We start from the raw sequence: 21,979 nt of genomic DNA on the forward strand, positions 1-21,979 counted from the left end.
CCTCGGGACAACATGGAGGCTGATGTTAAGGTTCTATGCTGTACCTTTACAGGTTGTTATGAATGTTCTTAAGGGATGGATGTGTACCGGGCATTGTATGTTAGGTGGGCAAGCATATCTTATCACTTGTGTTGTGTGGTCTTTCATGTAACGATTTGAGTGTAAGAAAGTGTGTGGCAGCTAGAGACACTGGGCCGCCATGGAATTGGGATGTGTGCTTCTAGCAAGATATCTACCAGATATCTTGGGGCACTGCGGTGACAGACCTAATGGGGGATAAAAGACAGCATTTTATTTGTTTATAATTGTACAACAGCATTTATCCTGTGGTGTAAGAACACATGCAAGAAGCTAGAAGTTCATCCATAGAGAGAAGACCTTGAGCCAGCCAATTGCCTCAATATGGCTTCTCTGGACTGTGTCTATTAGATAGTGTAAGTACTGTTTGGGTGACGTTGCCTCTGTTTGTTCTCTGCCTAGGCCCACCCAACTCAGCCCTGTTAGGTGTCTTAAACTCCTGAATTGATGGAGTTGCCCTTTGCCCTTTAACTTTGGCTTGCTATGTGTGTGATAAACTCACTAATTTGAAGACAATTGTCCAGTTGTCTAGACTGTACCCAAAAGTGTCATGACTTGTAAAACCATGGAAAGTAGGCAGATATCCAACATGTGTCCCCTACATAGGCAACATAAGTCTCTTGGACTCCCAGAAACAAGGACCTCACTCTGGGTGCCTTCAACAATAGAGGTGTGTTGTCTTAAGTCTGAAGTCCAAATTCAAGATGGCAGCGGGGCTGTTTCCATCTGAGGACCATGAGGTCTCTCTCCTTAAGTTAGCCAGCCTCTCCCTGCATCAGCCCCATGTATTGGGAGCGGGTGTGTGGGTATGGGTATACATGTGTATGTATGTGGAGGTCAGAGGTCAACCTCAGGTGTCATTTTTGGAGGTCATCATCTTCTATTCTGAGTCAGGGTCCTCTCATTGGAACCTGGGGCTCTCTGATTCCACTAGACTGGCTGCTGGCTGGCTCCACGGAGCCACTGTCTCTTCTCTTCCTCTATGCTCCTCTCCACACATTAGGGTCAAAGATGCAGGTAGGCATGCCTGGATTTTGTTAGTTTTGTTCTGAGATAGATAGATAGATAGATAGATAGATAGATAGATAGATAGATAGATATAGATATAGATAAAGATATAGATATTTGTGCTGGAGATCCAAACTTAGGTCCTCATGCCAGTAAGGCAGGACTTTACCCACTGAACCACCTTCCCAGCCATGAGCCTGCTCTTACTGGAGTAGGGGCCTGTACAGTGACCTGCTTTTAGCTTAATTCCTTCTAGAAGCAGCCTATGTCCAAATAAGGTCACACTCCCAGCCTTTAGCAATTAGAACTTCAGCTTGAATGTGGGAGTAGAACGTTGCTCAGACCACAGAGGCTGAAGTAGCTGATAACCCACTGAAGACTTCTGGGCATCTATGCAGGCTGCTGACCGCCAAGGAGGCCACTGGCTGCTCCTTACAGCCACCCAAGCAGCAATAAGGAACAGAGGCCCATGCCAGCCAAATCCCACAGAGCTATCGTCAGTCTCCAAACAGCTCACTCATTGCCTGCTTTGGGCTCTAAAATAAATGCTGGTTTTGGAGCCAAGACTAAGTTTAGTTACCAGTGATTCTGTTAACAGGAGTCATCATGAGAGTGGAATCCAAATGAATGAGCTAGGCCTGCGCCTCATTGGGACTCAGGCATCTTTCCCCCCTCACAGTTTGCTGACATTGTCCTTTCTAATTTGAAACAGCCTCAGAGAAACCTTTTACTAAACACGACACATTACTATCTGGGAAATATTAAAAATAACTGATCATTCTGCTTATCTATATCCCCTACCACTTTACGAACCATTCCAAGATTCAGCAGACTAAGGCACCACAATTTAATTCACCCTCACATCAGGGGAACCAGAGTGGGCCAGGGCTCAGGGGTGGCCATTCTGATCCTGAAGTCATTGGCGGTTCTCAGTGATGCTCAGCTAGGAACATGGCCAACCCCAGGATCCAGGATATCTCTACTTTTATATACACACCCATACTCATAGCTATACATGCACATACACTCTCCACACACACCTTTTCATAAGCATCTATCACACACACACCACACACACATATACACACATACATACACACACTCATATTCATGCCTGTATGTGTATACACTCTCTCTCTCTCTCTCTCTCACACACACACACACACACACACACACACATACACACATACATATCCCCAAATGTTCTACCACACTCACGCTCATACAAGCACATGCACAATATCCTCCCTCATATATACAATCATACATATGCACACAGGAGATGCTCTCGGGAACAGTCAAACACCACACGTACATGTTGTCTCTCATACACATACACTCACACTTGCGTCTTCTTCTGTTTTGAATTTAAATAGTTCTCCATATACTCGTGTATTTGGACACTTGGTTTCTACACACACACACACACACACACACACACACACACACACACACAAAATTCCTTGCAAAGTAAAACATCCATTCCTCACTCAGACATTCACATCTTCTTGCACATTCATCCCATGTAACAGCACAACATGAAACCCTGGCATGCAGGCCAACTGTGGAAATATGTCAGGAGGGATCTCTCAAGAACTGCGAAGTAGAAGCCTGCCATGTCCGGCGTGTGCTGATCCTGGGAAGCTGCAGAGAAGGCAGAGTCCACTGGAGGGAATGGAGAAAGAGAAAGCAAGGTGCTCAGCTAGCAGCCGGAAGCTTACAGTGCTTCCGGGCAGGAAGCCTTTTGCCCCCACCATAGCTTCTCCTCTTAAAGTTTTGGTGAAGATGGGCTTGAAGCCACCAGCACCAGAGCCACAAGCTGAGGTCACAGGTCGGCAGTCTGAATACTATTCCATGGAGACCTACAATGGGTTTTACTAGCTTGCTAATCATACTCGTTATCAATTTAAAACTCAGAAATAACCATGGAAGTGCTAATTCCGAAGTTCTCTTAAGAAACTGGAAGACCCAGGAACAAGCAGAAGAGACCTCAGCAACCTTGTAACTCATGAGTTAAAATGTCTGGAGTCTGTCATAAACAATGAATGAATGAGGCCCCGAGATCATGCCCAAATACCCACATAAAAAAAAAAAAAAAAAAGCATTCTGTCCTGCAATCATTCCCAAGTACCCACATAAAAAGCCGGCATGGGAATATGCACTGTGATTCCAGTACTGGCAGAGTAGAGACACGCTAATCTGTATGGATTACAGGCGGGCCAGCCTGGAGTAATTGGCAAGCCCATGGTCCCAGTGAGATACTTAGTCTTAAATAAGGTAGACTGAACTTGAGAATTACATCCCTGGTTGACCTCTGGCCTCCACATATATCACACACATGTATATAGATACACACACACAGAGTGACTTAAAAACTGTCTCTTGGGAATCTCCTAGCAATGTGCTCATCTCCCATGGTGGCACCTGCTATGTGACATTTATTCCTGAGGAGAAACAAGAGCAAATGACTTCTCACCTCTATAGTAAGCCAACAGCAGAGCACAGTGGGGATGCCATCAAATCTCATAAAACTGGAAACAATACACTGTAACGATATCCTTTCCTAGTAATTCAAGTTCTGAGCCTCTTCCAAGTAAGTCAACCTGAGTGTCTGTCAGAGGTCTTCCTAGTTTCAATATACTTGGGGAAGGAGGGGCCTCGTGAATCTGGTCTGTTTCAGTTACTTCCAGAAGAGCTTTTACTTCCTGAGCTTAAGGCACTTCCAGGCAGAACGGAATATTTCGCTTCCCTTTAGAACATCCTGTTGTTTGACCTCCCTTCAAGTCAGAAGGTGGAGGAGGGCCTGTCCCAGGTCACATGCGGTCAATGCTGAGTGTTCAGCTGAGGCATGAAGAGAGAAGCACCCAGCCAGAATGCCTCCCATCTTCTCTCCTCTTTGATCTTCCTGGAGATGCTCCATTGAGTTCCAGAGACTTGATTGGTTGACCAACAACCCAAGTTCATAAGCAAGAAGTAAATAGCGTGAAGCGAATGTATGTCCCAGGAGCAGGACTGCCATCTGTGCCTAAAAAGGCCATAGTACAGTCTGTCTAGGGACCAGACTAATGACTCCACCCTTAGCTGGGACCCAAGGACTCCATCTCATGACATATGTAGATGTTCTAGGTCCTATGGCTTCCTGTCCTTGCTTTCCATAGGTTTCCCTGTTAACACCTAAGAGTTAGCTGCACAAGCCAACCCATGGCTAGAGTTTGTGTAGTTGAGCCTACAAGAAAGAGGCTCTCATCGTTTCTTCTGACTTTTTGAGACAAGGTTTCAGATATCTCAAAGTGACCTAGCATTGATTATAAAGCCAAATATAACCTTGAAGCTCTGGCTCTCCTGCCTCTGTCTTCTGGGCACAGGAATTACAGGCATGCATCACCATTCGTGGTTGATGAGGGCTTTATGCATATTAGGTAAGCACTCTACCAACTAAATCATGCTCCATTCAAATGTAGTCCATCCCCTTCCAGAACGCAATGATGCCAACCCTTGGCGTCACTGTGAGGATGACATGTGTTAGCCAGCAACTTGCCACTATGAGACATCTAGTAGGTGCCTAGAGGGTGACAGCTGCTGGCGCTCTAATCTTCAAGGACAATTTCATGTCCTCTCTAAACTGAATTCGGCCCATGATGTACAGTGGAAGGGACTCATTAATTCTACCATATGTCCTAATTGGAACCGCAGCTGAATCACTGCCACTTGAAGGAAGAAAAAAAAAAAAAAAGCTAAAGAAAAAAGAAGGTGGACGATGGTGCTTTTGACTCGTTACCAAGCAAACATCTTTCCTCGGCTCCCAAGATGCCTCTCCAACTGCTTGGGTTGGACTTTATCTTACAATAATCCCAAGGCAGGGGACTCTGGGGGCTTCTGAAAACCTGCAAAAATATTGTGTTATCTGTAATAGGTCAGACATAGCAATGTAGACATGTGTGCAGAGGCGACAGGCGAAAGCCACCGGATGCCAGTTCCAGCTGGTAACTGCCAGGACAGTCTAGAAATGGAGCCTTCAGCCAGAAATAGAAAAGCAGAGCAGCAGATAATCTTGAAATAAGGGAAAAAAATAAAACATAAAGAAAAAATGGCATTAGTACACAAGGCAAGACAGCACGGTCTGAGAGACAGATACATTAATCAACAGAGCAAATTAGAAGCCTCATAATTAGACCCACACAAATATGTCCAATGGGTTCTGTTGAGAGAGAGACAGAGACAGAGAGACAGAGAGAGAGACAAAGAGACAGAGAGAGAGACAGAGCAGAGACTTCTTTTTAAAATACTCAAAAACAGATTATAGATTGAAATGTAGGACATAGTACAATAGATTCTGGTGATATGGGTCAGTCAATCAAATGTTTGTCCAGCAAATAGAAGGACCTGAGTTTTGATCCCTAGAACTCAAGCTAAAAGCGTCAGAAGAGACAAAGGTGCCACATGCTTTTCTAATTCCAGCACTAGGAAGGCAGAGACAGACAGATCTCTGGGATTTGTTGGCCGAACAGACTAGTAGCCAAACTAGTGATCTCAGGTGAGTAGGAGGCGGTGTCTCAACAACAACAACAACAACAACAGCAAAATATGAACAATCTATTGGGAACAACTGAGGTTCACACATACACACACACACACAGCAAGGACTTTACTGGTTATGCTATCTCCCCAGTACAAAATTCATCTGTCAGTCTGTCTGTCTGTTTCCAATTTTTATTGTGCTAAGATGTTGTGTTGGGTTTCATTCATTCATTCATTCATTCATTTGTATGTACGTTTATCTGTGACACGTGTGCAGGTGCCCATAGAGGCTAGAAGAAGGCATCAGCTTGTTCAGATGTCAGGTGCATATCACCAAGAAGCACCTTCACTTTGACAAAGGACACTGATACTTACTGAACAGTGTAGAGTTGAAAAGTCAGCTTAGGCTGCCAGTGTGCTCACAGCACATGTCCTAAGTTACACGAGGGTCAGTAGGAGGTCATATGGAACTTACTCGGTTTCCCTTGGGTATGTAGGAGAAGTCTGTGTGTGTGTGTGTGTGTGTGTGTGTGTGTGTGTGTGTGTGTGTATCTATGTGTATATATGTATGTGTGCCTGCATGTGTGTGATAGGTATGTATTGTATGTATGTATGTACATCTATATGTGTGTGCATGCATGTGTGTGTGATGGGTGTGTGTTGTATGTATGTATGTATGTACATCTATATGTGTGTGCATGCATGTATGTGTGATGGGTGTGTGTTGTGTGTATGTGTATAGTTGTGGGAGTACACATGATTGTGGAGATCTGAGGATGACCATGGGTTACTCAAGTACCACCCACCTTTTTTAAGACAGACTCTCTCAGGGCCTGGAACTTGGCCAAGTGAGTAGGAGGCCTACAAGCCCCACCCCACCCCATCTCACCACTGCTGGAACCATAGGCTCATCCCATGAGACCTAGCTCTGTTTGTTTGTAGATGGCGTTCTCACTGTATATTTCTAGCTGCCCTGACACTTGGCATATCTCAGATATATCATCATATAGCTCAGGCTGCTAGAACTCAGAGAGATCCACCTGCCTCTGACTCCCAAGTGCTAAAATTCATCACATGAGCCACCATGCTGGCCATGCCCAGATTTTCATGTGATTTCTAGAGATCTTAGCCCAGGTCTTCATACATGTGAGACAAGCATTTGACTGAGTAACACCACCTTCCTCACCCCCAACTCTGCCCCAGCCCAAGAGGAGTACAGGGCCAGGACTCCATCTGGTTCCACTTTGGAGCTCACATGTTGTATAAATGCACTGCAATTGTTATTTTTTTGTTGTTGTTTGGTTTGGTTTGGTTTTCTCAGTTTGTTGTTTGTTTGTTTGTTTGTTTGTTTGTTTGTTTGTTGAGACAGGGTTTCTCTGGGTAGCCCTTGCTGTCTGGGACTCACTTTGTAGACCAGACTGGCCTTGAACTCACAGAGGTCCACCTACCTCTCCCAAGTGCTGGGATTAAAGGTGTGTGCCATGCCTGACATAGCTGTTATTTGATCAGTCTCACGTTGATCATCCCTGGATGAAACAATGATCTCATGCTGTAGACACTATCTCTCTGGGCCTCACCAGTAGGAAGCACCAAGTATGGCCCTTCCCTGAGTTCAATCCCCAGAACCCACACGGAAAAGGCCAAGCATGATAACATGGGCTTGCAATCCTTGTCCTAGGCAATAGGATGGGTAGATGCCTGAGAGATGCCGGGCAGATAGATGATAGATAGATAGATAGATAGATAGATAGATAGATAGATGATAGATAGATAGATAGATGATAGATAGATAGATGATAGATAGATAGATAGATAGATGATAGATAGATAGATAGACAGACAGACAGACAGACAGACAGATAGATGATAGATAGATAGATAGATGATAGATAGATAGATAGATGATAGATAGATAGATATAGATGATAGATAGATAGATAGATAGATGATAGATAGATAGATAGATAGATAGATATAGATAGATAGATGATAGATAGATAGATAGATAGATAGATAGATAGATAGATAGATGATAGATAGATAGATAGATAGATGATAGATAGATAGATAGATAGATAGATAGATAGATGATAGATAGATAGATAGATAGATAGATAGATAGATAGATAATAGATAGATAGATAGATAGATAGATGATAGGTAGATAGATGATAGATAGATAGATAGATAGATAGATAGATAGATAGATAGATAGATAGATAGATCGATCGATCAGTGGGTGGATGGATAGATAGATAGATAGATAGATAGATAGATAGATAGATAGATCGATCGGTGGGTGGATGGATAGATAGATAGATGATAGATAGATAGATAGATAGATAGATAGATAGATAGATAGATAGATAGATAGAGTACCTGAAGTGAACCTGAAGAACAATGCCCAGAGTTATTCTCTGGCCTCCACATGGACACACACAGGCATGGACACACACACGAATGTGCACATACACATACACACACACTCAAAGGAAATGAAAATAGATAAAATAAAAGGTGGGAAAGGGGGTTGGGGACACAGCACAGCCGTAGAGTGCTCTCCTAGTTAGTATAGGGCTTTCAGTGTGAGCCCCAGGGCTGGAGAGATGGCTCAGCGGTTAAGAGCACTGACTGACTACTCTTCCAGAGGTCCTGAGTTCAATTCCCAGCAACTGCATGGTGGCTCACAACCATCTGTAATGGGATCCGATGCCTTCTTCTGGTGTGTCTGAAGATAGCTACAGTGTGTTTATATATAAAAAATAAATCTTAAAAAAAAAAGTGTGAGCCCCAGCTCCACCAAAACAAAGTAAATTAAATAAAAGGGGGCGGGAGTGCGATCCACAAGGCCTGGGCCGCCACTTCCCAAGCAAGCACCTGACACCCGTTTGCAAAGAACAGAGGAAGCATCAGATCCAAGCTGGGAGAGGACCCTCGTCTATATGCTAATGAGCCCATCAAAGAAGCGCAGGGTTAATTAAGCATCACCATCCTCCCTTACTTTTATCTGCCCTGGACACAGAGGCAGAGGTAGCAATCGCCACCTCTGATCAAATGAGCTGTCCCTGGGCTGCCACCACCTCCTCTCCAGCAGGCTTCACAAGCCAACTCCTGGAGTTAATCATGTTTATTTCACAGGCCATAAGGGATTTAGAGAGTGATTAGGAACCAAACTGGGAACAAGCAGCCCCTGACTCTGCGGCTATTAATGTCCCCTGAGCGAAAGGGATGTTTTCTCGCTGATAGGCAGTGTGCACCAGGCTTCCTGTTTCCTGTCTAAAGAGGGATTATCAGTTGATTGGTAAATGCCTATGGAATAAGAATGGTTGAGAGGCAGGGACTCTCCAGCTATCCCGTGCATGGAAGCAACTCAACACCACAATGCTTATTGCTCTTCCAGAGGTGATGTCTTTATATTTCTTCCCCGCTGTGGAATCCCAGGTAAATGATTCAACTGTCTGATCCTTGTGCTTCTAGTTTATTAAACTGAGGTATAGCATATACTCAGGAGGGCAAGCAAGACAGGCAACCATGGTCCCTGGCAGACGGCATCCGTAATGTGAGTTTTCTGCCTTCCCTACCTCTTATCTCTTTGCAGCAGTCTTGAGACCCTTATTGTGCCGGTCACAATCCAGCTCAAAGCTGTGCCATATACTATCCCCAAGAGCCTTCCTGTTAATTGCCGGCATGCATGAGGTGACCTCTTGACACTCTGTCGAGAGCAGATATCTTGGCAATAATGCCATGTGCCCTTGGCACCTAGAAGACATCTATAAATATGCATTTAGTAGAAGCTTGCAAATTATTGATTCTAAACTCAGAAAGTAGATGGTTAGAGAGACCAGTCTCTTGTCTAGCATCTTTGACAAGCACGACTAACCCTAAACTCCCTGCCAGGAGCAGGCTAACCTCACAGGCCTCAGTAGGACAACTACCAAGCAATCAAAATCGACCGATTCATTGGCTCCCATTTAGCCACTAACAGACCTCACGAGAGGCTGTGACTTCTCTATGATACTAGGGTAGCTAGAAACAGAGCTAAGCAGAAAGCATGGTCTCCAACTCTCTCCCTAAGACTAGGGCTATCTGTACCTACCTCATCATCAATGGAGAGAGGACAATTGAGAAGCATACAAGCCCAGGCCTCTTCCCACAGGGACTCTGGCTCAGAGTGGAGAAGGCAGAATTCTCTCACGAACCCCATCCACTACTCAGATGTGTACTCCTTGAAAAATCCTAGGACTGAGAACACCATGGGACACCACAGTAATAGCTCAGTTAGTTAAACCCTTGCATCACACATGTGGTGACATCAATTCGAGCTACAGAACTCACATTTTTTTTTAAAGCCAGTGACTTCCTCCAGCAAGTCCATACCTCCCAAGTCTCTTCAAACACAGAGACCGACCACCTAGGGACTGAGTGTTCAAATACTTAAGCCTCTGGGGAACATTTCTCATTCAAACCACTACTGGCCTCTATACATATACATGCATGTATATACATGGATGCACATGAACATATGTAGACATATTAAAAGACTGTGGTAGATTGACCTTTGAGATTAAGATACCATGTGGCACCAATGACTTCAAAGTCAAAAAAATCATCCTCCTGGGTAGGATGGAATCACACTCGTCCCAGTCACATGACACTTTCCCCGATTCTTAAATCGGCCTGAAATAGACTCGAGGTAATTCAGCTGGAAGGCACAGGGGAACAGGATTGGGGTTAGGGGTGGGTGACAGGAAGCTCAAAGCAGTCCTGGGATACCAGCCAGCAAGGTAGCATGAGCTCTGTCCTACAAGCACCCCTGCGACCACAGGAACCAGAAAGAAGCATCTAGATCCTCTAAAAGAAAGCTCAGCCTAACAAAATTCCCATGCTACCCTGTGATTCACTGAACAGAGCACCCAGTCACCCTGCCTTTTGCAGTGACGGGGACTGTGACTAGTAACATTGGGACAATCATTATACAGCATCAGAAAATGAAAACAGGTTGAGGATCCCTTATCCGAAATTTGTGAGACCAGAAATGTTTCCATTTTAGGGTTTTGGGGGGGGGGTGTTGTTGTTGTTTTTAGTTGTTGTTTTTGTTTTTCAGTTTTGGCACAGGTAAATAATGAGAAATCCTGGGCATGGGACTCAAATATAATCTTAGAGTAGATTTAGGTGTCTTTGGGAAGAATGTGCAGGGGTGGGTGGGGGCATGTGGAGGTCAGAGGTCAGCCTAAGGTGCTGGCCTTCAGAACCATCCACCTTGATCTCTCGCCGAACCTGCAGCTTGCTGACTAGGCTAAGCTAGCCAGCGTGACTGAGACAGCCACCTGCTCCCACTTCCTCAGCACTTGGACTACAAACATCCACCACCATGGCAGGTTTTCTGTTGTATTTGTTCTGGGGATCAAACTTCCTCAGTCTTTCACAGCAAGCACTTACCGACCGGGCCACCTCCCCAGAACTCATTATGTCTCGTATATACACAATCTAAGGGAGAATTTTATACATTCTCAGTGAAGTTAGATTTTGGAATACTCTAGAGTTAGGATTTGGGCATTGTGGATGCTTAAGCAGTTCGAAGGAGACACAGCACAAACACCCAGAAAGTTCATCTGAAGTGAATGCCACAGCTTCAGACCCCATCCCACAGGGACTGGGAATTCTTTGTTACACTGAGGGTCCAGGCACCAGCAGATGCACATAATTTATGCAAATCTGACCAGACAAAAGATAGCTCTTCTTAAACTGAAGGGTGTGGAATCAGAACTAGCAGTGACCAGCTCATCAAAGGAGCCAGGATATTCCCCCAAGGGGCAGGAGGGTCCCTTGTGTTTCTAGCTGCCTTGAGAGTAGACACAGGGAAGGAAAGAGGATTTTATGGACATTGGGTTGTTGCAACCACCCCCATGAAAGCTCTCGTTCCAATAGTATGTGTCCTTTCCATGTGTGTGTGTGTGTGTGTGTGTGTGTGTGTGTGTGTGTGTGTGTGTACGTGTGTACATACATGTATTTATGTGAATGTATGTGCATGCATATGGAGGCCCACTGTTAGCCTTGAGTGTCTTCCTTAAGACCATTTAAGTTCCCTCCCTTTCACCTGGATTTGGCTAGGCTGACTAGCCAGCTGCCCTGAGACACACCTATCTGTTGCTGCCCTCTCAGCCCTGGAATTACCAATGTATACCACACGCTTGACTTTCTGACTTGAGTTCTGGAGATCGAGCTCAGATTCTCATGCTTGCGAAGCAGCTGAGCTGTCCCCCACAGCCCCTATCCCCAAAGGTATCTTGCCTGTGGCTGTAATGTGTCCTGAACATAACCTGCCCCTGATAGCCATGACCCAAGATCAGCAGACTCTAATAGAGAAAAGGTCTATGGTTTTGTCGGGCATCCATTTTATACTACCTGCCCTGGAAGCATCCACCTAAGACCTGCAGACCCTTTATAGGGCATGAGATGAGAAGGGGCTTATGGTCTCGTGTGGCATCTGTTCCCTTCCTGCAGACATAAGCAACTTGTGTACTGTAAATGCCTAGGAAAGACAGCAAACTTCACACAGGAAGAAGCTGAGGGACCCTGAGGGCTTTTCCAGCCCCACGCCCTCCTTACAACTTCCCCCTCCCACCTGGGGAAAAGGCTAGGCCAAGTTCTATTCTCCACCCACAGGAACATTCTTGAGTAAAAAATTCTCAGAACGTACAGACTGACGCTCTGAAAAATCCCAGGTAGAGTTCAAATGCACAGCACGCTTGCTAGCCATTAGCTTCAAAGGCCAATATACTTAGCCAGTAAGTTTGAACTGTAACCTTACTGATGTAACCTATGCCCCTAAGAAGTATAAAAACTGCTTGTAACAGCCAATTGGGGTTGCCTTCTAGTCATTCACTACGAGGGGTAGATTGAGGGTCGACACAACATGCCAGAAAAATAAACCTCTTGCATTTGCATCGAACTCTGTTCTCACTTGGGGGTCGGGGGGGTGTCTTCCAGCATTAAGATTCACTTTGAGCCTTACAAAGCCAAGAATGCAGGGAGCTTATCAAATGGTGGAGGCCACCATGCTTCTTCCTAGAGGCATACATTTCTTCCCTGACTTGTAGGTAAGCAGAGAAGGTTGACCACCCTTGTCAGGTCTCTTGCAATTCACTGCTAAAGGGACAGCTACATTAGTCAGCTTTCGGTTGCTGTGACAACCACCACCTCTTCCCCCAACCCCAAAAAAGCAAAAAAACAAAAAACACAGCTTTGTAAAAGCAACTTTTATTTTCCTGTTTTAATTGTCATCTCTGAGGCTTGGTGCCTCTGCCTACTAACCTGCACCTAGCCCTGGAAGCTTCTTAGCTCTGTACAATCTAACCTAGGCCTAGAATGTTTTCAGCCTCTAAGACGTACTGCGGAATAAGCTCTCCCTTCTCGTTCTTTCTGAGCTCTGCTTCACTGCTCTGGCTCAAACTCCTCTCCAAAAGGACTAATTCAACCTGGCTTCTCTTAGTTTCTCATGAATTGCTCAAAGTGGCCTCAAACTGACTATATCTGTCCTAATCTTCTGGCTCCTCATTCTCTTGCTCGTTCTGTCTTTACCCGTGTCTAGCTTGTTCTCTCTTCAATCTATCTCTGTAAAATTCTCCCAGCAAAACTGCCTCCTTCTCCCTCTGTCTGTGCTCCACTCTCCCTCACAACTCCACTGTTCTGCTCTTCATGAGCTCTATGGTGTTCCTGTACTGTGCTCTCTTCTTCCTGTACTGTCTGTCTCTCCCTTAAGTAGCTTCCCTTTCCTCTCTGTCCTCAAGAGAGATGGGCACAGCCTAGTCTGTCAAATCTTTCTCTGATTTGTCACTTTTTCTGTCACTCAATTAGACATCACTTAAGGCTGAGTCACACCACAATAGTTTCAAATATCCTGTACTGCAGCTCAAAAGAGAAAATATTGACTTGATATTTTAACTTTATCTCTTGTCCCCATCTGTACGGAGCCATATTGGATTTGGGCCTAGCCGCTTTTTGACTGCATGGCTCAAAGTGACTAGGTGACTCTGGGCTGTTTGGCCACAGAGACTCACCCCTAAGATGACTGCCTTAAGTCTTGAGATTGTTGGACAAAGCCTCTCCCATGAATTTACGGCACAGGAAGGTAACATTCAGGGGATGCCTCAGCTCCCTTAGCAGATACCAGTTATCTCCTCAGTCTACACCCGGTGTCTCCACCACCTGACCTCATCGCCTGACTTCTTTGCTTCCAGCTATCACTGCCTATACCCTCATCTCCCCCTCCTTCATGTTTCACAAAGGTCACTCCCCCTACCTGAAAGCCTTAAAAGCTGTAACGTTCATCCCAATAAACGAGACCTTGACAACAGAATCTTGCTTGGTCTCCTTCTTCTCTCGCCCCCCATTTAGGCCCAAGGGTAGCGCCCCTTCAGGACCCTGAATAACTGGGTCCCCGCTGGCGGGGACACCCATCACCTTAGGCCTGTGACAAAGCAGAACTTCACTGCTGAGGGTAAAGAGCAAACCACTTATATAATAGAAGCTAGAGAGAGTGGGGGAAGCTAAGTCCTAATATACCCTTCAAGGGACATTGCCAATGAATGACCTCCAATTAGCACCCCTAAGTTTCCACTAGCTGGGGACCAAGCCTTTGTCACACAAGAGACTGAGTCTAAAGAGAATAAGGCCAACCTGTTTGAACGAGACAAATTGCCAACCCTCTCTGGTCTCCAAGCATGTATGCATATGCTACATGTGTACATAAATCCATTCATTCATTCTCAGAAAAAAAAATCCACATCGAATGTAGAACTCTATACACAGGTTGTGGGATGCTTGCTTTGCTCTCCCAACTTTTATTCCCCTCTGTCCAAAAGATTCACATTCTGGGACTCATGCGATCAGGTTCTACATGTGGGAAGCAATCAGCAAAGCTGCTGGAAACCTAGCCTCATAAGGTGTCACATCCTTTAACCAGTCCAAGATTCTCTCTGGACTACAGTTTCCTTCTGAGACTCAATCAGGGACAGTGGGGAGAGGATTTCTTTCTATGTTATGCTAAATCTATACAGAAGTTTAAGGGGCCCAACCTCCCACTTCCAGGAGACTGGGACTGCTGAAGGTCAAATTCTATAACTCCATAAGAGCAGCTTTCCCACCCTCCTACCTCACTCTACCACCACAACTCGCTTACCCTATCACCATACCACTACCCTGGGGCAGTTCTGTGTCATTCTAAAAATCCCTGAAAGAGTCCTGTGTTACTTACTTGTTGCTGTGACAAAATGCCTAACCAAAGCAATTTAATGGAGATGGGGTTTGTTTTGGCTCACAGTTTGATGGGTACAGTCTGCCATGACATTGGCTCACAGTTTGACAGGTACAGTCCATCCTGACATTGGCTCACAGTTTGACAGGTACAGTCCATCCTGACATTGGCTCACAGTTTGACAGGTACAGTCCATCCTGACATTGGCTCACAGTTTCATGGGTACAGTCAGTCATGACATGAAAGGCATAGCAGCAGGAAGGTGAGGGTGTGCTCACATCACATCCACAGTCAGAAAGCAGAGATAAATGATGTTGCTCAGATCATTTTCTCCTATCTGTTCCATCAGAACCCCACCCTAAATAATGGTGCTGGCTACAGCTACAGTGGGTCTTCCTATTTCAATTAACCTAATCTAGAAAATCCCTAACAGACACGCCCAGAGATCTGTTTTTCATGGTGATCCTAAATCCCATCAAGTGGACAAGATTAGCCATCATAATGCCCTACTTAGAAACTGTCTGTTTATAACCTCTCCAATAATCGTGGCTTATCAGCCTATGTTGAACACAGAACCTGCTGGTTTAGGGTCTCCAAGATGGCTTCTCCCAACCTCAGGCCACCAGTTATAGTAGCTGCTTGCAGAGTCTCATGACCAAAATGGTCCTCAGATAACTCTCCCCTACAGTACCCACTCTCAATCCTAAGGGACCTATAGCCATCGAGTGGCCAGAGCATCAGCATGGAAGCTCCACAGCCTTGCATTGATTCTGACCAGCCTAAGACTAGCACTTCACCTACAGCAGGCGACGTCCTACTATTCCAATCCTGCAGTCCTGCTCCTTTAGAGGATTTTCTAAATGGATCACATTTATTCAAGCCCATGTCTCAGAGTTCATTTAAGAGGAACACATAGAAATGAAAGGACTCCCCCCTAAAAAAAAAAAAAAGAATACTGCAATGAGCATGTTCTTACAGAGATGCTAGAAAATGTGCTTCAGCAAAACAAAGGTGTGAACTAAGGAAGGGGCCCAGAATCATCCCAGTCTTGCTGCAATGGGCTAAGAGGAGCTATGAGACAAGACCAAGGGTGAGGGTCAGGACAGAAAGCGCCATCCTGGCCAGGAACCCAAGTGTGATGATCCGGGAAAAGTGGAAATTGATAGAGCAGTAATTTAGCTACTTGGGAAGTAATATGAATTCACATTTAACTGATCTAATGTGGCATTTAGCAAAGGAGCAGAGACAGGGACACAGAAATCTCAATAAAGGGGAAACATGCGGGCATTAACTCCAGGAAAGAAACATCATCATGCTCCACTTTACTTTGCAGGAAGCATAATCTACTGCCATAATGACATAAACACTGACTATTGATTTAACCAAAAGTTGTGATAAAAGTATGCTGAGTGTGGAGGAAGAGCCAAGGGAAGGAAGTTCATGGAGGGCTCAATCACCAGTTCCCACTACAGTCAATAAACAATGTCTAAAATCAATTAATGAAGAAATGGCAGTATTGCATAATATTTCAAGAGATAGAAGTAAGCATGCCCAGTGAACATCACCAGCAGAAACCCAGTTGACACAAATATTTACTTTTAAACCTCAACACTTAGGAAGAGATGAGACATGACTTCTAATATAACAATGCACAAACACAGAGAGAGAGAGAGAGAGAGAGAGAGAGAGAGAGAGAGAGAGAGAGAGAGAGCCTAAAATGCCACGACATAGGATCAAGTCTGGCTGCCCCTGGGGAAGGGAGATTTACAACCCCGAGCCCTTCATCCCAGCCAATGGACTGACATTCTTCCAGACTTGAAAAGGAAGCCCCTAAAGAACAACACACTCCCAGATGACCTACCAACTGACCACAGCTATAAGAGCAGACCTAGCTAAGGTTGACTTAGACCATCTGTGTTAGAGAGCGTTCTCTATAAAGGAACAAAACTGTCAGACATATATACCTATAGATTTACTAGAGTGCCTTACAGATTGTGGTCCTAGTAGTCTATCAAAGACTGTCTCCCAGTGGAAAGGACAAGGATCCCCTGGTAGTTGTTCAGTCCACAAGATTGGATGTCTCAGTGGTTCTAATCTGGTGCTGAAGGCCCCCAGAGAATTCTAGCTGGTCTTCAGACTATGTACATTGGAATCTCTTCAGAGTAGTTTTTAACACCAGCAAAGAAATGCCTCAGTAACAGGATAGATAAACTTGCCAGGAAAAGTGAAGGCAAGCAGAAGAAAAGCAAGAGCTTCCTTCCCCCATGTCTTTTCTTGTAGTCTGCCACCAGAAGGTGTGGCCCAGATTTAAGGTTGTGTCTTCTCACCTCAAATGATCCAATCAAGAAAATCCCTTACAGGTGTGCTGAGCTCTTTGGGTTTTAGTTGATCCCACATGCAGTCAGTTTGACAACCAAGATGAGCAGAAGATAAAAGGGAAGTGGGTGCTTTAATAGTAAGTGGCCCAGAGCCCATGTGATATTTTAGCAGAAAATCTGGCTGTCTTCTATCCCTATCCTAAGAATTTGCTGAAGGCCAAAAAGTATGAACTAATTTCTTTGGTGGAGGAGGTTTCAAGGCACCCTAATATTGGCTCTGTCTTATGATCATTACTAATTACTCGTGTTCATGCCTACAATGAAAAAAAATGCAGGGCAAAAATAAATTCAAATATACAGTATGAAGAGCAAAAGAGCACGAGGAAACAATGTTGCTGAAAGTCTAGTGTTAAGAGACCTAAGTAGAAGAAAACAAAGTTGCTACAAGTCTAGTGCTGGGATACCTAAGGAGAAGAAACAATGTTGCAGTAAGTCCAGTGCTGAGAGACCTAGGGAGAAAGAAACAATGTTTGTAGTAAGTCCAGTGCTGAGAGACCTAGGGAGAAAGAAACAATGTTGCAGCAAGTCTAGTGCTGAGAGATATAAGTAGAAGGAAACAATGTTGTAGCACCTCTAGTGCTGACAGGCTTAAGAAGCCTGATCTTCATTGAATCAAAAGGAGGGGTGATCTCAGTGTAAGACCCCACCCAGCTAAGCTTACAATGTGGGGGGGGTCGAGGGGAGAAGGCCTAAGGAACTGTCTGCTCCTAAAAGGCAATGACTAATCAAAGGTGCTACAAATGTGATTCAATTTGAGGGCCTGGATTCACCCTAAATGGATAGTGAAAAAAATAGCAGCAACCTCCACATACATCTTACTTTAGTTATGAAAGATACATGAGTAAGAGAGATGTAGAATCTTCCTCTGTGGTTAAAGAGGCCTCTGACAGGGCTGGAGAGGTGGTTCAGTGGTTAATAGCATTGACTGCCCTTCCAGAGGTCCTGACTTCAATTCCCAGCAGCTACATGGTGGCTCACAACTATAAAGGAATCTGGTGTCCTCTTCTGGTATGTCTGAAGACAGTGTACAGTGTACTCACATATATAAAATAAGCCCCCCTCAAAAAAAAGCATGTGAGGCCAGACAACGTATGGCTGGCAGGAAGGCCCATGAAAGTTGCATTGAAGACCCTGAGACTTAGAGGTGCCCGAGCTATTGTATATCTGCTGCCTAGGAGAGCTGTACATGGGTATTGGACCCAATGTGAGGCAGGGTGGGGATCCTGAAGGCAGCAAAGCTCGAAGAGCTGAGCCCTCTAAGCTCTTTGATGTTGGTCTGGTTTTGGTCCAATGTTTCCTCACTATGCCTCCATTCCTTTGGAATGGTAATGTATGTTCTGTACCTTCATATGTTTAAAGTATGTAATAAATTTTTAATTTTACATAAGATTACAGTTGAATCTTTGAGTCTCAGGAGAGATCAGAAGAGTTGAAGTTGAAAGACTAGGCGAACTTCTAACAATGGAGTAAATGAGCGTTCCATTATGACGTAGTTATGAGCCCTATAGAGACCAGATAGTGGAATGTGGTGTTTGAATGAGAATGACCACCATAGGTTCTCATGTTTGAATACTTGATCCCCAGTTAGTAAATTAGGTGATGTGGCCTTGTTAGAGGAGGTGTATCACTGGAGGCAGACGTTGAGGTTTAAAAAGACTCATGCCAGTCCCAGTGTGCTTTCTGTCTCCTGCTTATGGATTGAGATGTGAGCTCTCAACTGTTCTTCCCACCATGACTTTGTTCCTCTATTGTGGACTCTAACCCTCTGAAACCACAAGCCCAATTAAACACTTTCGTTTATAACTTGCCTTGGTCATGATGTCTTCTAGCAGCAACAGAAAAGTAACTAAAACACTAGTCCTGAGCATAAGAACCACACATCAGATGCCACACAAATGATGGATATTTTCTTTAGCCACTGGGTTTTTGAGAACTCTGCTATACGCCAAGAGAAAGAGGAGATAGCTCTTACAGGAAGCAATATAAAATGTATGCTTAGGCTATGGGGCTCGTAGGACATGTAGGAAGTACCATGACTCCGAATGTGCTGTACCTCCTAGCCGCATTCCCAACACCAGAGTGCCAGTTTTTAACAACAGCTTTCGATGAGAGACAAAAGAAGTCAGAAAGAAAATATAGGGCTCCCGAAGGCGAAGAGGAAACCACAAGCCTGGCCTTGAATGACACTTTAATGCAGCCCTGAATCCTGAGCCACGCAGCCACCAGGGAAGAAAAGGGAACTTGGCTCTGCAGAGGTTTAACTACTGTAATTGGCATATTGATTTCACAATCGAATTTTAAGATGCTTAATCTGCCACCATTTCCAGTGGCCATGGTAGCAGCCTCCCAGGGAAGTTTTATTGGCATCATCTGTGCACAGAACTTCAAGCCAGAAGGGACAGAAATAGCTCCCACCTCGTTCTAGTGGAGCTTTGGCACGGCAGCCCACCAGCCTTGGCCCGTTCAGTATAATGAGTTAAACGATGTGATGGAGCTCTCATCTCAGACTCTCTGGTTCTCTCCAGATCTCACTCAGAGCTACCTCAGAGCTAGGTTTGTTCTCCCTCTCCCTCTCCTTCTCCCTCTCCCTCTCCCTCTCCCTCCCCTTCCCTCCTCTCTCTCTCCCTCTCCCTCCCCTTCCCCCCTTCTCTCTGTGATTTCAATGGCTATGGAAACAATAGGCAAAGAGCTCTCATCTTACCCAATGTTCCTGCTCAAGGTCACCTCCTAGAAGGCCACCTTAATCATCAAGAACGGCGGAGGTTTTCATACTTGACATGCTCTGCAAAATGCTATGACACAGGATCCTCCGGTCCCTCATGTCCTTGTGGGGAGCCATCGTTTTTTCTTTCTCTCTGAAAGAAAAGCAAAAGTTTACTTTTGTTTATTTAGTATGTATGGGTGTGCATGCCAGAATACCCCAGTGCGTATGTGAGAGTCAGAGGACAGCTTGAGGGAACTGGTTCCTCTTACCATGCCAGGAGTCAAAGCCAGCTCATTAGCCTTGAGGAAAAGCATCCCCATCCACCTAGTCCTCATCCTAGGGATGGGAGAGCTGCATCTACGAATGTGTGAGCCTCAAGGAACAAGTTTGGATTTTGTTTCTCAGGTACCATCCACCTGTTTTTTTGGTTTGACTTGGTTTGGTTTGGTTTTTGGCTAGTCTATCACTAGCCAGAAAGTCACCATATAACCCAGATTGGTTGACCCGTAAGCCCCAGAGATTGGCCTGTCTCTCCTCCTGAGTGCTGGGATTACAGCCATCGTTACCTGGTTTCTGGAGGTGGAACTCTAGTTCTCACTGACTTAACTACCTCCCAAGCCCTGAACCACAGCTTCTCTGAGGTCTGAGATCAACAGAGACAGTAATAAAGCTCAGTCTGACCTGCACAATGTTGGGATGAGGATTTTACCCTGAGTGGCCTATCAGCATAATAGAAAAAGAGGTCAGTACACTCAGCTGTGAGTGGATAAACTCACAGCTAATCTCATGGCCCACCCCTTCCCATTATAGCCACACCTATCAGTGTTGCCACCAGTGGCAACATAGCCATAACTAAGAGAAGTGCCTGGACCGCCTCATCCTAGAGTCCTCTCTGCCTTGTCCAATTTTTCTTTTACACCGTGATTGGTGACACACAGACCTGAAGACAAATCTGAGACCTTGAGGGTTATAGCAGAGGCCTGGCCAGAGCCTTGGGATAGCAACAGGTATCACATAAATCCTACCGGGCAGACTAGGTGGGGTGAAAGGCGAGGCTGTGTAGTTACAGCTGCGAATCAGAGAATGTAGGCAACCCCCAGACCCCTCCCCACTGAGTTAGAGACCACAGTGACAGAAGTCCCCAGCAAGCTGTCTCTGGAGGCCGGAGGCCAATTACCCTGACTTTGCCCCCCACACCCACTACACTCAGTGATTGTATTGGTCTTTTGGTGTGTCCATTGTGGAGGTATGCTCCTGGCTTCTCAGGTTCTACCATGTTCAGTTCTGCCTCTCAGCCATGAAGGTAACATGTTGGACGGTATATGCACCAAAGAACATACCTCTGTGTAAAAGAATACAGAATCTCTTAGGGAATGTCAACAGACAAGCCCTCCAGTAGTTCACATAGCTACTAAAGGTGCCTCGCCCTGCATTGGCCAGACCACACTATATACATTAAATCCTGGGCATGAATACATTCCCTAAAATTTAAAAATTAAATGGCATATTGATGAACCATTCATTTATGTTATTATTTTTCTTTTCTCTTTAGCATTCATTTATTTATCTGGGATGAGGGGGCCAAGGACATGCACAGGCCATTACACATAGGTAAAAACCAAGGGTCGTTTTTTTCCTTCCACCATAAAGGACCCGGCTTGTCAAGTTTTGCACCCAGCTCCTGTTCTTGACATCTCAATCAGCCAGGAAGCTGGGTTTCTCTAAACAAACCTCACTGTCCTGACCCCTGCAGCACGCCTATGGGCCAAGCTTGTGGGCCAGCACACTGTACAGGATATGGGATCCAGGGTCTGGAAAAACATGAATGGAAAGACAGAAGCCCCCCAGGGGCATGGCACCGCAGTGTCTTGTCTGTGACAATTCCAGACACTTCACACCATCTGGATTCTGTTGACCCAGTTGGACCTGCCCAGAACTGTAGCATCTGGACACCATCTGTCCTGCCTCCCACCAGGCCCCATTAACTGTTCTACCCCAAACCTGCCACTTTAGATTTTCTAAGACACAAATGTGATC

At 45.2% G+C, this 21,979-nt stretch overlaps 1 long non-coding RNA gene across 1 annotated transcript in view; it reads right to left on the bottom strand.

The window, feature by feature from the left end:
- The window catches only part of LOC120094664 (uncharacterized), a 46,560-nt gene that overhangs the window by 24,423 nt on the left and 158 nt on the right, over positions 1-21,979 (bottom strand). The window contains exon 2 of the long non-coding RNA XR_005489095.2: positions 19,940-20,093. This is a non-coding gene — a long non-coding RNA (uncharacterized LOC120094664). The remainder of the gene's footprint in view (positions 1-19,939; positions 20,094-21,979) is intronic.

This window comes from Rattus norvegicus, chromosome 9 (assembly GCF_036323735.1).
Source record: "Rattus norvegicus strain BN/NHsdMcwi chromosome 9, GRCr8, whole genome shotgun sequence".
NCBI lineage: Eukaryota > Metazoa > Chordata > Mammalia > Rodentia > Muridae > Rattus > Rattus norvegicus.